Here is a 13,839-nt window from a genome sequence, read left to right on the forward strand (position 1 = left end):
GGGCTTTTTTCTGGGCTGTTGTGTCTGTACTGCATCTACACGTTCTATTTTTACTGGCGGGGCCTTCTCGGGTGCTTGTGTTATGGCTAGGTCCATTTTGGCTGCATGGGCTGCTGGGAGGTTGTGTGATCGTGCCATTATTAGTATATCATCCAGGCTGATGCTGGGTTGCCTCAGGATGAGGCCTCTTAGCATTTTATTCCTGCACCCTTGGATGATCTGGGCCTGTATTTCTTTTGGTTGATCGTTGTCCATGCATGTGCTCGCGAGCTCTCTGAGCTCTTAGTAAATGGACTCCCTTTTTCTCTGGCATGTAGGCAAATCTTAAATCGTTCGAAGTCCGGATTCAGCTGCGGGTCAAAGTGTGTGTTCTGTGCTCTCACTGCCTCTTTGTAGTCATCAACAGCACCAGTGTTTGGGAGATGTCTGAAAAACGTATATATCTCATCTCCCCCGTAGTTTAGGAGGAGCGACTGTTTGACTGCTCTGTCACATTCTCAGGTGGCCACAAAATAGTTCTCCAGTCTGCCGACCCATATTCTCCAGCAAGGGGACGCTGTTGCAGGGTCAGCTAGTACGTTGAATGGTGGGAGAGCTCCTACCATAGTGTGCTGTTGTGGCAGAGGTGGTAGGTTGGGTAATGGCACTTGGTCATCGGCCATTGTGTTAATCAAGTGGCATTCGAGTCAGTGCTCAGAGGTGCACAGTGTCGTCTACCACTTCTGCAGCGCTATAACTGGTTACACAGGGAGCCAATGTGTCGTGGCAAGGTTACTTGGGTCTGTCTTGCTGATTTGTGGATTGCTTGTCTGCACTGGTAGCACGTGAAGTGAGTGAGTGGCACAGTACCTGTGGTCAGTGTCTCACTGCTGCAGGAAAGTAAACCACGTGGGGATGGCTCCTCCAGAACTGAACATGCCACTAACCCAGATGCAACAAGTGACTGTCTGGCAGGTGGAGGAGGCAGAAGGAGTTGGTCACACTTCCACTGAGCTGGGATGAGTGCTGGTGTCACTTTTCTTCTGTCCTTTTTTTTCTTTTTTCCCACTTGAGCACGCAGCTCGGCAGGCCGCAGTGGGCTGTCTAGGTGTGGCCGGTGGGTGGGGCTTCTGAACGTCAACGCGCGCGCACTGCAGCAGGCCTTCATGCAGCTGCGGGCAGGAGCTGTTCGCCGTCCGTTGGAGGAAACGACGTGCGGACACCCGACTGTCACAAGATGCAGGTGATTCCTTTTTCGTTGGTTGGTCATGCGGCTAGGCGGCCGTCGGCCGGTGCGAGTGTCTTCCCACGTAGCAGGCAGATGAATGGCAGGGCTGCGTTGGAGGGAAACCACTGTCATTGCCAGTGTAGCGGAGCTCGGCCAGGGCGCATAACTAGGCCAGCGCGCTTTCCGTGATAAACACATGGGCCACACTTTTACACGGTTTGGGGGTCGAAGACCATGAACTCTCTTCGCCCTGTTTATTTGTAGACCTCCAGTCAGGTGGCCAGAGGAAGTGGCTCTCTGGCATCCGGGTCGCTGGTCACAACCACAGCACTAGCATGACACTAAACCGTGGCATTTCTATTACAGATAAGACTGCAAGTCCCATCCTGCACCTGCTTCCATCCAGCCAGGAGGCAGGGCCTTCGAGTTGCACCAGTCAGGCGCCTAAATAGCAGAACTCTTGACTGCGGTGAAAGATGCACTAGTAACCGGTGCAGGAGCAGGATTGCATACCCCATCCAGCACCAGCCTCCCTGCTGCTAGGAGGCGGGGCATAGGAATTGCGCCAGTTGAGCACCTAAATAGCACAACTCTTGCTTGTGGCACAGGATGTGTTAGTAACCAGTACGGGGCAGGACTGCAAGTCCCATCCTGCATCAGCTTCTCCGCAGCAAGGAGGCGGGCCTTGAATTTGTGCCATTCAAGCTCCTAAATAGCAGAACTCTTGTCCTCGCGCAGGACACGCCGGGGCATGTGCCAGTGCAAAGACTGGGCTAAGTGCAGGCCTGTCTGTGCCCGTCAGAGCCTAGAAGAGGTTGGGCTTGGTTTTATGGCTAAATGTACTGCTAATGTTGATCATGAGTCACTTTTGAGCGTGACTCATGACTGGAATTGAATGTTAAAAGCACTCAAATCTAATTCTTCTTTTTCTTTTCTTCTGCCCATCAGCGCTCTAGGCTGGCTAACTGAAAGCTAGACTCTAACATGGAGAGGGCTTCCACCACAAAAAAAAGATTTGCATGCTAGATTAGTATATTGACAAGACAGTGGATGCTGTCAATGAAGAAATTCTTATTGCTGAAAGGTGGTTGTCAAATGTTTTAGTACCCATCAATAGTGGGGGTCCATACACTTCGCAGTCTGCATCACAAGCCAGATGGTTGACAATACTGACTTGGGTTAGGGAACCTCATGTCATCAAATGCAAAATCAGGGGCATGCAGATGGGGGCACTGCCACAAAATGCACCTCTTTTAAGCAACATGATGTTAAATTAGTTATGTTGTCAAGTACAAACGGAAACGTGGGGCTAATTATAAACAAGCAACAATTTAAGTAAATCTAGTCCTACAGGGAATCCATCATCTGACACCCTTTGCCTAAATAAAGAGAATATTGGGGATATGGTTGCCCAGTTTAGTAAGGAAATTGAGGCTCTTTTGGCTTCTAAGTTGCAGGGACTGTTCAACCGCCTGAGGTGCATCAAGAAGAAATTAATTGAGCTGGACTTAAGGCTGGCCCATGGTACTACAGGGTCTGAAGTCTTGGCAACTAGAAAGACATCATCTAGTTACGTCCAGGAGTTACGGCCTTGGGGCGGGTAGCAGCAGTCTGCTCATACACCAGAAGGAGCCCGCAAGGGTGGTCTAGGACCCTTAGGTGCCTGGACTACAAGCTGCAAACTATAGGGCCCACTGAAACTCCAAAACATTCTCTAAGAAGGCGGGACTGTGTGCAGGTTTTACAGTGGATCTACCCACAGGATTCACTGGAATATCAGGTGCCCGGGTAAAATATTCAATGGAGTTCTTATTGCAAGAAGAGTGGGCTAGGTGGAGAATATGTATAAATATTTTGAGGGAGATTGTATCATTGTCACTTTTAGATACCATAAGATTGCAGGCAACCTCTCTACCAAGGTCAATACAAGCCTGGCAATATAAAGATATTGTCCATTGGCTATTTCTATAGAGACCTGGCTAAATGCTCTGAAATTTGGGAGGGCCCTCATTGTCTTAAGCAAGCCCAGCCACTTCCTTATAACATTTCTGTTCAGAATCACTTTGTGCACCTCGATGATTAGTCTGATAACGATTGGCATAGTGCTTGCCAGACGAATGAGTTCCCTCTTGCCCAGGAAGTTAGCTATGGAGTTGGCCATTTTGATCTTTAGTCCAGTCCATCCTTTTATATAGCGGACAAAGATTGCTTCATCACTTCTAACACTGAAGCCTGCACTTTAGTACTAGGTGCTGGGAATTTAGCCAATTCGATCGACCCTACCCAAGAGGTTAGTATACTCTTTTGGAATATTGCAAGCAAAGAGGGTAGAGAGAATTGGGTTGATTTTATACACAAATATGACATTTTTTTTTTTCCAGATGACTTGGGCCTCCAATGTTATTAGCCTGGAATGTTATACTTGTTCCCAGCAAATCTAGCTTCATCGGGCAGGGCAAGAGTGGGAATAATGGCAGAGTTTAAAGTAAGTTTAGAGTGTAAAATTAGCCCAGTCCGCACTAATACCACTTTAGCCCAAGCCTTTTTATCGACTTGGCCCAATGGCTTGAACTTTGTTTTTATTAATACTTATAATGGGTTTACTGAGTCTGATTTTACTGCAAATGTTAAAAGGTTATCTGATTTAATTTCAGATCTTGAATTCAAATGTGTTTCTTTGCACAAAGGGTATCAGATTATCCTAGGTGGAGACTTTAAAACTAAATTTGGGCTCACACAGTAGAACAATGACTATAATTTGTTTAACCACATTAATCGTGGGTATGCATGCCAGCACAGGAACCAGAGGGGTCAGGCTGTTTTCCATTTTATCAAATCATTTGACCTTACCAATGCTAGCAAACTATATTGGGACCTTTCTATTTCACTCTTGCCACTTTTGAAAGGGGAGAGTATTGTTCAGTCATTGACCACATTTTTGTATCTCAAGGTTTGTGGGATGGGTTACTGGGGGGATCACTAAACTTTCTGTGTTGGTTTACGCATCTTTATAAAGGGAAGAGGTGTTAAGGGAGTGGGCTTGTGACCCTTAGCTGTTAGGATTCAAGGCCTCAGTCTGGCATGGAGAAATGCTGCCCCAAAAGCTGTATGTCAAACCTGTGTGCTATCAACCTTACCCTGGTGTTGTTTAACCGTCTCACCTCCTCCGATGCCCACTGGATTGTGGCTAATCATTTTGTCCACTTGGGAGTAGGACTAGAAGTGAGTAATTTGTTTATGAAACCCTTAAGATCTGGAAATTATGAGGACAAACCATTTGTAGGAAGGACAAATTAATCCTGTTGGAAGACCTTGGTGAATTTGAACACTGCGCTGAAGGTCAAGAGTAGAACCAGCCATAAAATCCACCAGTACAGAGTATAAGGCTACCCAACTGCGCAGGCGTAAGGAGATCTAAAATCTCAAAAAGGAAATATACTGGGGCTTTTTGGGCTTTGGCCAATAATATTAATTCTTCTGTGGCCAATAATATTAATTCCTCGGGTGTTAAAAAATAATTCTGTTATCACTTCCATTATCCCAGAGGACTGGGTTAACCACTTCAAAGTATTATATGGTCCTGATGCCCTCTGCCAGCTTAACGAGGGGTAGGTAGCCTTTGCCCTAGCCTTAGAATTCATTCTCGAAGAAATCCTGAAGGCTATAATTAAGTTTCCATCTAGTAAGGTTCTAATAAGGCTCCAGGTCTATGGAGTTGTACATAAATTGGATTTGGTCTAGGTCAAAAATCCTTTAAAGCATTTAGGCATCGCCAAAGGGGGGAAACCAAAATATCTAAAACTACCATTAGGGAGTATATTATTCTCCAAACTGCACAGGCCTTGGAGCGGTAATTAGAGTGGGTCGATAGCACCTGGGATAGATTGCTCTTTTTTTAAAAACAGAATTTTATTGTCATTCAACAAACATCAGTATTGGCGATTCCCCATCAGACATTTAAACAGGAACAGTGCAACCGTCATTGTAGTCCAATGGTATGGGCATATCATAGCAAAATACAGAACATATAAGGGGCCACGTGTTTATAGCTATTTTTGGTCGCAAACGGCCTGATTCACAGGAAAAAAAACATTTTCCCATGTACAAAACCCTATTTTGCGATTTGGTAATCTATTACTGAATTGCAAAATGGGTTTGCGACTTGCTATTAGGAAGGGGCGTGCTGAGAACATCCTTTCCTAATTGCGACTTGCAGGGGTGTGTATGATTGTTTTGATTTTTAGATCTGGCTTGACAGGGCGGTGCAGATGGAAGGAGCACAGTCTTGAGGAATGTATTGCCGTTTACCAGTCCCAGCTCCCTCCCATTCCATCTTTAACTTTAGACTTCAGAGTGCAGTTGTGGGTTTGGCAGCAGTATGGAATATCCAGGGCTACACTAATCTATGTGGACTTTTAGGTCGTCTGACCCTATTTGATCAACAGAAAAACAGGTTTCAGAGTACTACTAAGAAAGGGGCTTAGGCTCCACCCATATGTTGGTTCTCCCGAGTACAGGATATGATTTCTCCGAATTTGTATGCTGTCACAAAAAAACATCTTATATTGTACTTTTTGGCTTGTGGCAAACCTAATACTAAATACAGCAGGGCTGACTTGGCTTTGGTGGCAAACCAATGATCACAACTGTAGGCCTGATCTATTTATTATAGAGGAAATAGGCCTGACATATATTGTGAAATGCATATGTTAAAGTGAGTATGTTTTCATTGGTAGATTGTTATTACTCTATGTTAAAGGCTACAGATATTTAATTTGTTACATTTAATCTCGCAGATTACTATAGTAGGCAAGGGTTTTGGTGTTGGTAGAAGATTTGCTCTGTTGAAGTCCTTGTTAAACTCTCTTAGGGGAGACAGTATTTTGCTTAGCCAAGTATAACTCGGAAAACCTTTCTAATTCTATGACTATGTACTGGTTGGTTGCCTCCTGGAAAAGCTTATGCTCAAAACAGGAGACTTGAGTTGGTTATGGTAACAAGCCATAGGCTTGATTGATGCACTGGGAAACGTTATGTCCGATACATACACTTATTTATTGGGAAGAACGGTTTTTAAACCAGCAAGCTTTTAACATTTGATTGTTATCACATTTTGTTACAGGCACCAGTCTTGGATTTTGTTACATGTAAACTCACAGATTATGGTAGAAGTCAAGGGTTTTAGTGTTGGAATCCCACTCCAGCAAACCCTGGGGATTTTCATAGTGTTAATTCTTGGTAGACCATGTAGGAAAGTGCCACTGTTGGCATGTTTATCCCCCCACTTTTTGCCTAGAGTTGATGCCAACTTTGATTGAAAGTGTGCTGGGACCCTGCTAACCAGGCCCCAGCACCAGTGTTTTTCCCCTAAAACTGTACCTTTGTTTCCACAATTGGCACAGCCCTGGCACACAGTTAACTCCCTTGTAAAATGTACCCAAGGCACCAAGGACCCTGTGGCCATGGAAGTTATTTAAGTGCTGCAGCATGTATTATGCCACCCTAGGGGAACTCTCACTCAGCACATGCGAACTGCCTTGCAGCTTGTGTGTACTGATGGGGAGAAAAAGACAAAATAGACATGGCACCCCTCTCAGGGTGCCATGCCCACAAACCACTGCCTGTGGCATAGGTAAGTCGCCCCACTAGCAGGTCTTACAGCCCTAATGCAGGATGCACTATACCACAGGTGAAGGCATAGCTGCCTGAGCAATATGCCCCTACAGTGTCTAAACCCATTCTTACACATTGTAAGTGCAGTGTAGCCATATTGAGTATATGGTCTGGGAGTTTGTCATTACGAACTTCACAGCTCCATAATGGCTTCACTGAATACTAGGAAGTTTGGTATCAAACTTCTCAGCACAATAAACTCACACTGATGCCAGTGTGGGATTTATTGAAAAATGCACACAGAGGGCATCTTAGATATGCCCCCTGAATGTTAGCCAAACTGCTAGTGTAGGACAGACTGGTCTGTGCCAGCCTGCCACTTTCACAAGTTTCTGACCACCTACCTTTGTTCACTGGGTGGCCAGAAACAAAGCCTGTCCTGGGTGGAGGAGCTTCACACCTCCCCCTTACAGGAACGGTAACACCTGGCGGTGAGCCTCAAAGGCTCAAGCCTCAGGTTACGGGGCCACAGGGCACTCCAACTAGTGGAGATGGCCCCCCGACAAAGCCCCACTTTTGGCAGCAAGTCCAGTGGGAAAATTAGGAAAAACAGGGAGGAGTGGCCACCCCAGCCAGGACCACCCCTAAGGTGTCCAGAGCTGAGGTGACCCCCGCCCTGCAGAACACTCGATCTTGGTTTGGAAGACAGGGACCAATAGGGATAGAAATATGCCCCCTCCCCAAAGGGAGTGGACACAAGGTGGGTGTAGCCACACTGCGGGACAGTAGCCATTGGCTACTGCCCTCTGACCCGTAGAATGCCCCTAAATCTAGAATTTAAGGGCCTCCCAGAACCCAGTTTACCAGATTCCTGTTGATCTACAAGAAGAAGGACTGCTAAGCTGAAATTCCCAGCAGAGAAGAAGGAAGACAACTGCTTTGGCCCCAGCCCTACCAGCCTGTCTCCTGCTTCAAAGAACCTGCAAAAAGACCAGCAACACGTCCAGTGGGCCCACTGGACCTCGCCTGCAGCCTCTGAGTGACCCCGGGTTCTCCTCATAGACCTGCATTAGAAACCCGACGACCTATGTGCACCCTGCACCTGGCCGCCCCTGTGTTTGGTGGCTACTTGTGGCCCCTCCAGTGCTCTTCTAATCTCCCTGGTCTACCCTCCGAGCCGAGGGTACTTACCTGCAGGCAGGCCTGATTCCGAGTGCCCCCTGTTTCCATAGGTGCCCACGTTAAACTTGCTCCACTTTGACCTCTGCACCCGACCAGCCCCTTGTTGCTGGTGGTAGATGCTTGGGGTAACTTGAACCCTAACCAGTGAACTTCCTAAAACCCAGAGACTGAAACTGTAAGTGTTGTACTTACCTGCAAAACGATCTAACATTTCTTCCCCCCAGGAACTGTTTCTCAAAATTGCAGTGTGCATTTTTAAAATAACTTTTTGCCAATAATTCAAAAACTGTATTACTTATCTATTTCAAACAAAGTACTGTTGATACCTGTGTAAAATATGAAACATTTAAGGTACTTACCTGCAATTTGAATCTTGTGGTTCTAAAAATAAACTAAGAAAATATATTTTTACAGTATAAAAAGCATTTGGCTGGAGTTAAGTCATTGAGTGTGTGCTTCTTCTATTTTCTGTGTGTGTACAACAAATGCTTTGCACTACCCTCTGATAAGCCTAACTGCTCGACCACACTACCACAAAAGGGAGCATTAGTATTATCTACTTTAGCCTCTTTTAAGCCTGTGGGGAACTCCTGGACTCTGTGCACACTATGGGGGTCATTATGACCCCTGCGGTAGGTGTTAAGGTGGCGGTAGTACCGCCAACAGGCTGGTGGTACATACTGCCACATTATGACATTGGCGGGGTGGCTGCAGCCAACCCACCAATTTTTCATTCCTACCGCCATGGTGGTAGCAGCCGTCAGGCTGGAGAAATCAATCTCCAGCCCGGCAGTCGCTATAGTACTGCCGGTGGCATTTTTGAAGCATTAGCAACGCCACAAAAACCATCCATGGCGGTAGGCCCTACCCGTGACAGGTAATTCCTTCCCTGTCACTGGTAGGAGGCTCACCCACCCCTCAAACACTCCCCAGACGCCCCCCACTACTCCTTCCATCCAGGCTCCCTCCTTCCGATTCCCCCCCTCCATACACGCACACACCCGCAGACACACACCACACATACACCCACTCACTCACTCACACTGGCATACACACATTCATACATGCATACATCCAGTCATGCTCGCACACATCCGTACACACATTCACACTGACATGCAGACACGCATTCACATTTCCATACTTACGCGCATTCACACACACGCATACACCCATGCAAACAGTACAACACACACAGACGGATTCGCTCACACACTCACACATTCATGCACACAACCTCATACACACACGCACACAACACCCACCATGCCCTACCCCTGTCGGAAGCCCAGCTTACCTTCAGCCAGCTGGTCTTCCGTCAAGGTACGGGACGGGGCGCTGCTACCGCCAGCAACTCCCGCCAGAAGAACACCGCAAGGCCGTATCATATGTCATGATACGGCTGGCTGTGGTCTACTGGCGAGGCAGTGCTGGTGGTAGCAGTGCCACCTTACCACCACCTGCCCTTCTTGTGGCAGAAGTCCGGCTGTGGTCATAATCTGGTGGACGGATGGTAGCTGCGGTGACGGTCTTTTGGCGGCCGTCACCGCGGCAGTAGGCGGTTTATACTGCCAATGTCATAATGTGGGCCTATATTTCACTTTGACATAGTATATACAGACCCAGCTTCCCACAGGCCCTATTATTAGAAGTTGTATATTGTTTTGCAAACCTTTTCTTTTAACATATTTGTAATGCTCTAACTGTATGCATGATGGTTGCAAGTTTATGTGTACCTGAATAGGCATGTGTCGATTAAAGTATAAAATCAATGGTAAAAGGTATAGGCCTTATTGGTTCTTTAGGAAAAATCATGTAAGATTTGATTGGGTTGATCTGTTTATTATAAACGTTATGACAAAGCCAGTAATCCTGACCTACTTATTGTGAAAAGCATGTGTTAAAGACAATCAGCATTTAAGGATGGATTGTTATTCCACTGTGCTAAAGCCTGTAGGCGGGTATTTCCTTACAAGGAATCTACCAGATTGCCATAGTAGGCAAAGATTTTTGTGATGATGATCCACCCAATTAAACTGTGGGGATAGAAGATGTGCACTTTGATATTCCCTATTAGGCTCCATTAGGGAAGACAGTGTTTTGCTTTGTCAACTGTGATTCTGTATACATTTGCAATTGTTTGATTGTATAGCTGATAGTTGCCTTGTGATTAAGCCTATGCTCAGTATAGTGTGCCAGAGTTGGTTTTAGTGGCAAGCCAGTGATAGCCGCTGTATGCTTGATTGGTGTGCTAGATGACATAGGTTTGATCTCTTTATTGTGGAAAAAAGCCAGTAGGCCTGACTTAATTATTGTGAAATGCGTTTGTTAAACTCATTAGGTCTCCATCAGTGGATTGTTACCTGGCTACAGGCATGTGTTAGACTGCATGTAATCTCATAGATATTAATAAAAGGGTTTTTGGGTAGGTCACCCAGTCTGACAAGCCCTGGAAGTAGAATTTCACAGTGATGATTCTTGTTATAAACAGTACCCAAGAATCTTTACGAGTTTCAACACCTAACTTCTCGTTCTGATGACATAAGTTCCTTGTTCAAATAGGGCACCACTGCTAAGAATGTCCTAGAATCCGTCTAAGTGAAGGCACCTTCAAATTTACTGTCAGGGTCAAAATCAGGGGCGGTTCCTCCATGAGGGTGGAGGAGTGTTGCCCCCACCCCCACACCCGCCAGCAGCAACCGCTGCAAATCCTTTCACAAGGAAGGGATAATAAACTGTGTTTATTATCCCTTCCTTGTGAAAGTGGTGGGGCATTGGGGGTAATGAGCAGAGGGAAGTACACTGTGCACTCCCCTCAGAGAGCCTGTTTGTTTGGCCGGCTTTCTCGGGCCAGCCAAACACACATGCGCATAGGGCTCTCTCCAGCCCCCCCCCCCCCCCCACTGCGCCGCCCCGCCCCCAAGAATCCCCTCAAGCTGCAACTGGTCGAAATTACACATTTTCAACTTTTTGGATTGTCTTTTTTATTTCAGTGAGGAACCCTTATAACACAGCTTTCCAGTTCACCTCTTGTCTTGGTCAGTTACACTTTAATCACATCGATTAGTGTCATTTTCCTCCTTTATATCTAGTTGCTTCACAAACCTATTTCTTTGAAGAATGTAGAACTTCCAAATGTTCATTTTTCACGAACTTAACTCATACATTAATTTCGAGTGCTTTGGTGGATAGCAATAGCTCCCTCTGATATTTTGAAATAACATATTAACCAAACAGACTAGTCTTTCACTCAAGTTCTAATAAGTACACCATTCCCATTTAGCAAATGCTTATTGTTAATTTGCTTATAATTATTGGTGTCTTTTTAGCACAGCTGCCAGTCTCCTATTTAAACACACATGTCAGGTAGCCGTTAGCACTCACTTGCCAGAATCGAGTCACCATCACATCATCACTAGATGCCAGCAAGCACACACTTGCCAGTTTCCAGTATCACATTTGCCAAATCCAAGATAGCACTCACTTGCCGGTTCCCCTTAAGCTCACAGTTGCCAGCTGACAGCTAGTACCAACTGACACCTCCCTGTTGGCACGGTCTCACACAGATGTCACTAGCTGCATCCTCTACCTTCGCCACTTTCTACTCCTCAACTCAGGGCCTCAGCATGGAACCCATTCCCATACATGCCAAAAACGTAGCTGATTCTACCTCGCACCCGAGGATAGCACATGGCTGTTTTAATAAGTAGCAGGTGTGAGCATCTTGGTTAACAAAAGTATGTCTTGCCATCCAGCTACCAGTAGTAATACTTGTTTGACCACCAAAAGGGGAACACATTTTAAGCATGAAAGAAAAATGGCCAGAGCACACCAGTATCATAGATCCTGATAATGTTCAAGAATTGATTGCAAGTCCGTTCTTGGAAGATGATGTGTAGGAATTTATTATAGATGCAAGTAGAAAGTATAAATCTCAATCACAAAGACTGCGTTGTACAAAATGACCATGTATCCAGAGCAGCCAGATGGCAATCAATGGTCAGAGTTACAATACGATATTCAAATGTAACAATAAGTCCATACAGCAAAACAGCCAACACATGTTTCGTCTTCAAGACTTTGTCAAGGCTTCAGATGTATAAAACGTATATATAAACACGATAGGTGCATGTATCAAACTGCTGGTAGTTATGAGTCTTTAGGAGAAGTCAAATAGTACTGGCAAGTAATGGCCATGATAAGCCTCAATATCATGTAGCAAACAACCTGTGCTGGTCGCGTTGGGGTTTTAGCAGAGTGTTCGCCTGACTTACGTTTTAAGCAAGCATTAGCAAAGCCAGTAGATCTCGTCCATGCAAGAGATATTCGTTTTGCCAATGTGTTTTAGCCATATTGTACACCAAGTGTATTGATCTTATTCAAATATTTGTTTCCGGCACGCTTCAGAATTACCAAAAAAAAAGTGCTTTATTCGTGCCTTCATAATTCTGAAATATTTGCACAGTTTATTTACAGACATTTAAATGTTGTTGTGTGCTACAAAAAAGGCTTTCCTGTTTCACCCAAGATAGTCAGATCAATCCACTTCCTTTGAGGAAAAGTAAACACCAGGCTCCCTGGTGAGACCGATTCTGACATTTGACCTCTGTCCTTAAATGCACAGCAGATGTGTCAAAATAAAAATAAAATTCAAAGATCTGTTTCCAGAAAGTGAGCACTCGGACAAGAATACAGTAAATGGGCTAAGCTGTGCTGTCTGGTAGGCTTTGACTTAAATAAAGTAGTCCCTGCTGCCAAATCCACAAGCCCCACTGACATCAATAGGCACTACTGTGCCAAAGTGATCAAACAGAATGTCACGAAAAAGGTTGAGAGTCTTCTAATTAGGAGTAAAAGAGAGGGCTGTTTGAGTGAATGAAAATGGGTTATTCTATCAAAATGTGTACCGAAATGAAGGACAACTAAGTAAGTAGACAAATAAAAAAAAAAATCCCTTTTATTCGTTGACTGCAAAAGTACCCAGAGCGACAGTGCAGTTCACATTCTGTTTTTTAGTAAAATTTGAACTACCTGAGCCGAAACACACTATTGGTAAAGGGGTGATATGGTGAATGAGGTCATAGTACATCAACACTCCATCTAATATCACACAAAGCAGAATTCTAGAAAGCCCTTTGTTGGGGATTATTAGAGATTCAGGACTTGAAGATAATTGTGTTCTCGCTACCCTCACTAAATTGCCCCTTTAAATCTACTGAATGGTAGACTCCAGAGAAGAGGCCCAGGTATGACTGGGATAAACTTGGGCTTCTCCTAGGGAAGGCTAATGCATACTGAACAATGCCAGAGGACACAAATGAATACAAAGAGATGCTGTGGAGCATACAAAATTTTTTATTTTCAAGTTTTAAAAAACTTCTGTAAACATTATTTAATGTCAATACTTTAATCTGATTTCAGTTTGACCCTTTTACCTAATGACAATTACATAGAAAGACACCTTTCTAAAGCACAGATACACCAAACAAAAGGTGTGCCGTTGTGAATGCTTAATCCACTCAGCTCAGTAGATCAATCCCTCCAAACTCAAAGAGGCCTATTCACGAACTTCATTTTGTAGTACTTTTTTAGAATTACTAATGTGATATACAAACCTGCGGGTGTAACTCTCCACCTCCACTTCTATACTATCGTTTCTAGTAAGGATCCTCAACATGTAGGTTTACTACTTAGTATTAAATATTGGAGGGATAGGGAGAGAGCCTGGAAAAAGGAGCAAACTTACTGGTAAATGGGAGGGGTTTAGAAAGGGGTACGAAGGGTTGGGGGGCTTTAGGGATGGACATGAACACACCCACTAAAGAGTAAGACTATTG

At 44.9% G+C, this 13,839-nt stretch overlaps 1 protein-coding gene across 1 annotated transcript in view; it reads left to right on the top strand.

Moving 5' to 3' along the window:
* Positions 1-1,201: 1,201 nt before the first annotated feature.
* CA6 (carbonic anhydrase 6) overlaps positions 1,202-13,839 on the top strand; it is a 231,446-nt gene continuing 218,808 nt past the window's right edge. The window contains exon 1 of the mRNA XM_069241154.1: positions 1,202-1,222. The gene's annotated coding sequence lies outside the window, so the exon portion shown is untranslated. The remainder of the gene's footprint in view (positions 1,223-13,839) is intronic.

The sequence above is a fragment of the Pleurodeles waltl genome, chromosome 6, assembly GCF_031143425.1.
Source record: "Pleurodeles waltl isolate 20211129_DDA chromosome 6, aPleWal1.hap1.20221129, whole genome shotgun sequence".
In the NCBI taxonomy this organism is placed as follows: Eukaryota; Metazoa; Chordata; class Amphibia; order Caudata; family Salamandridae; genus Pleurodeles; species Pleurodeles waltl.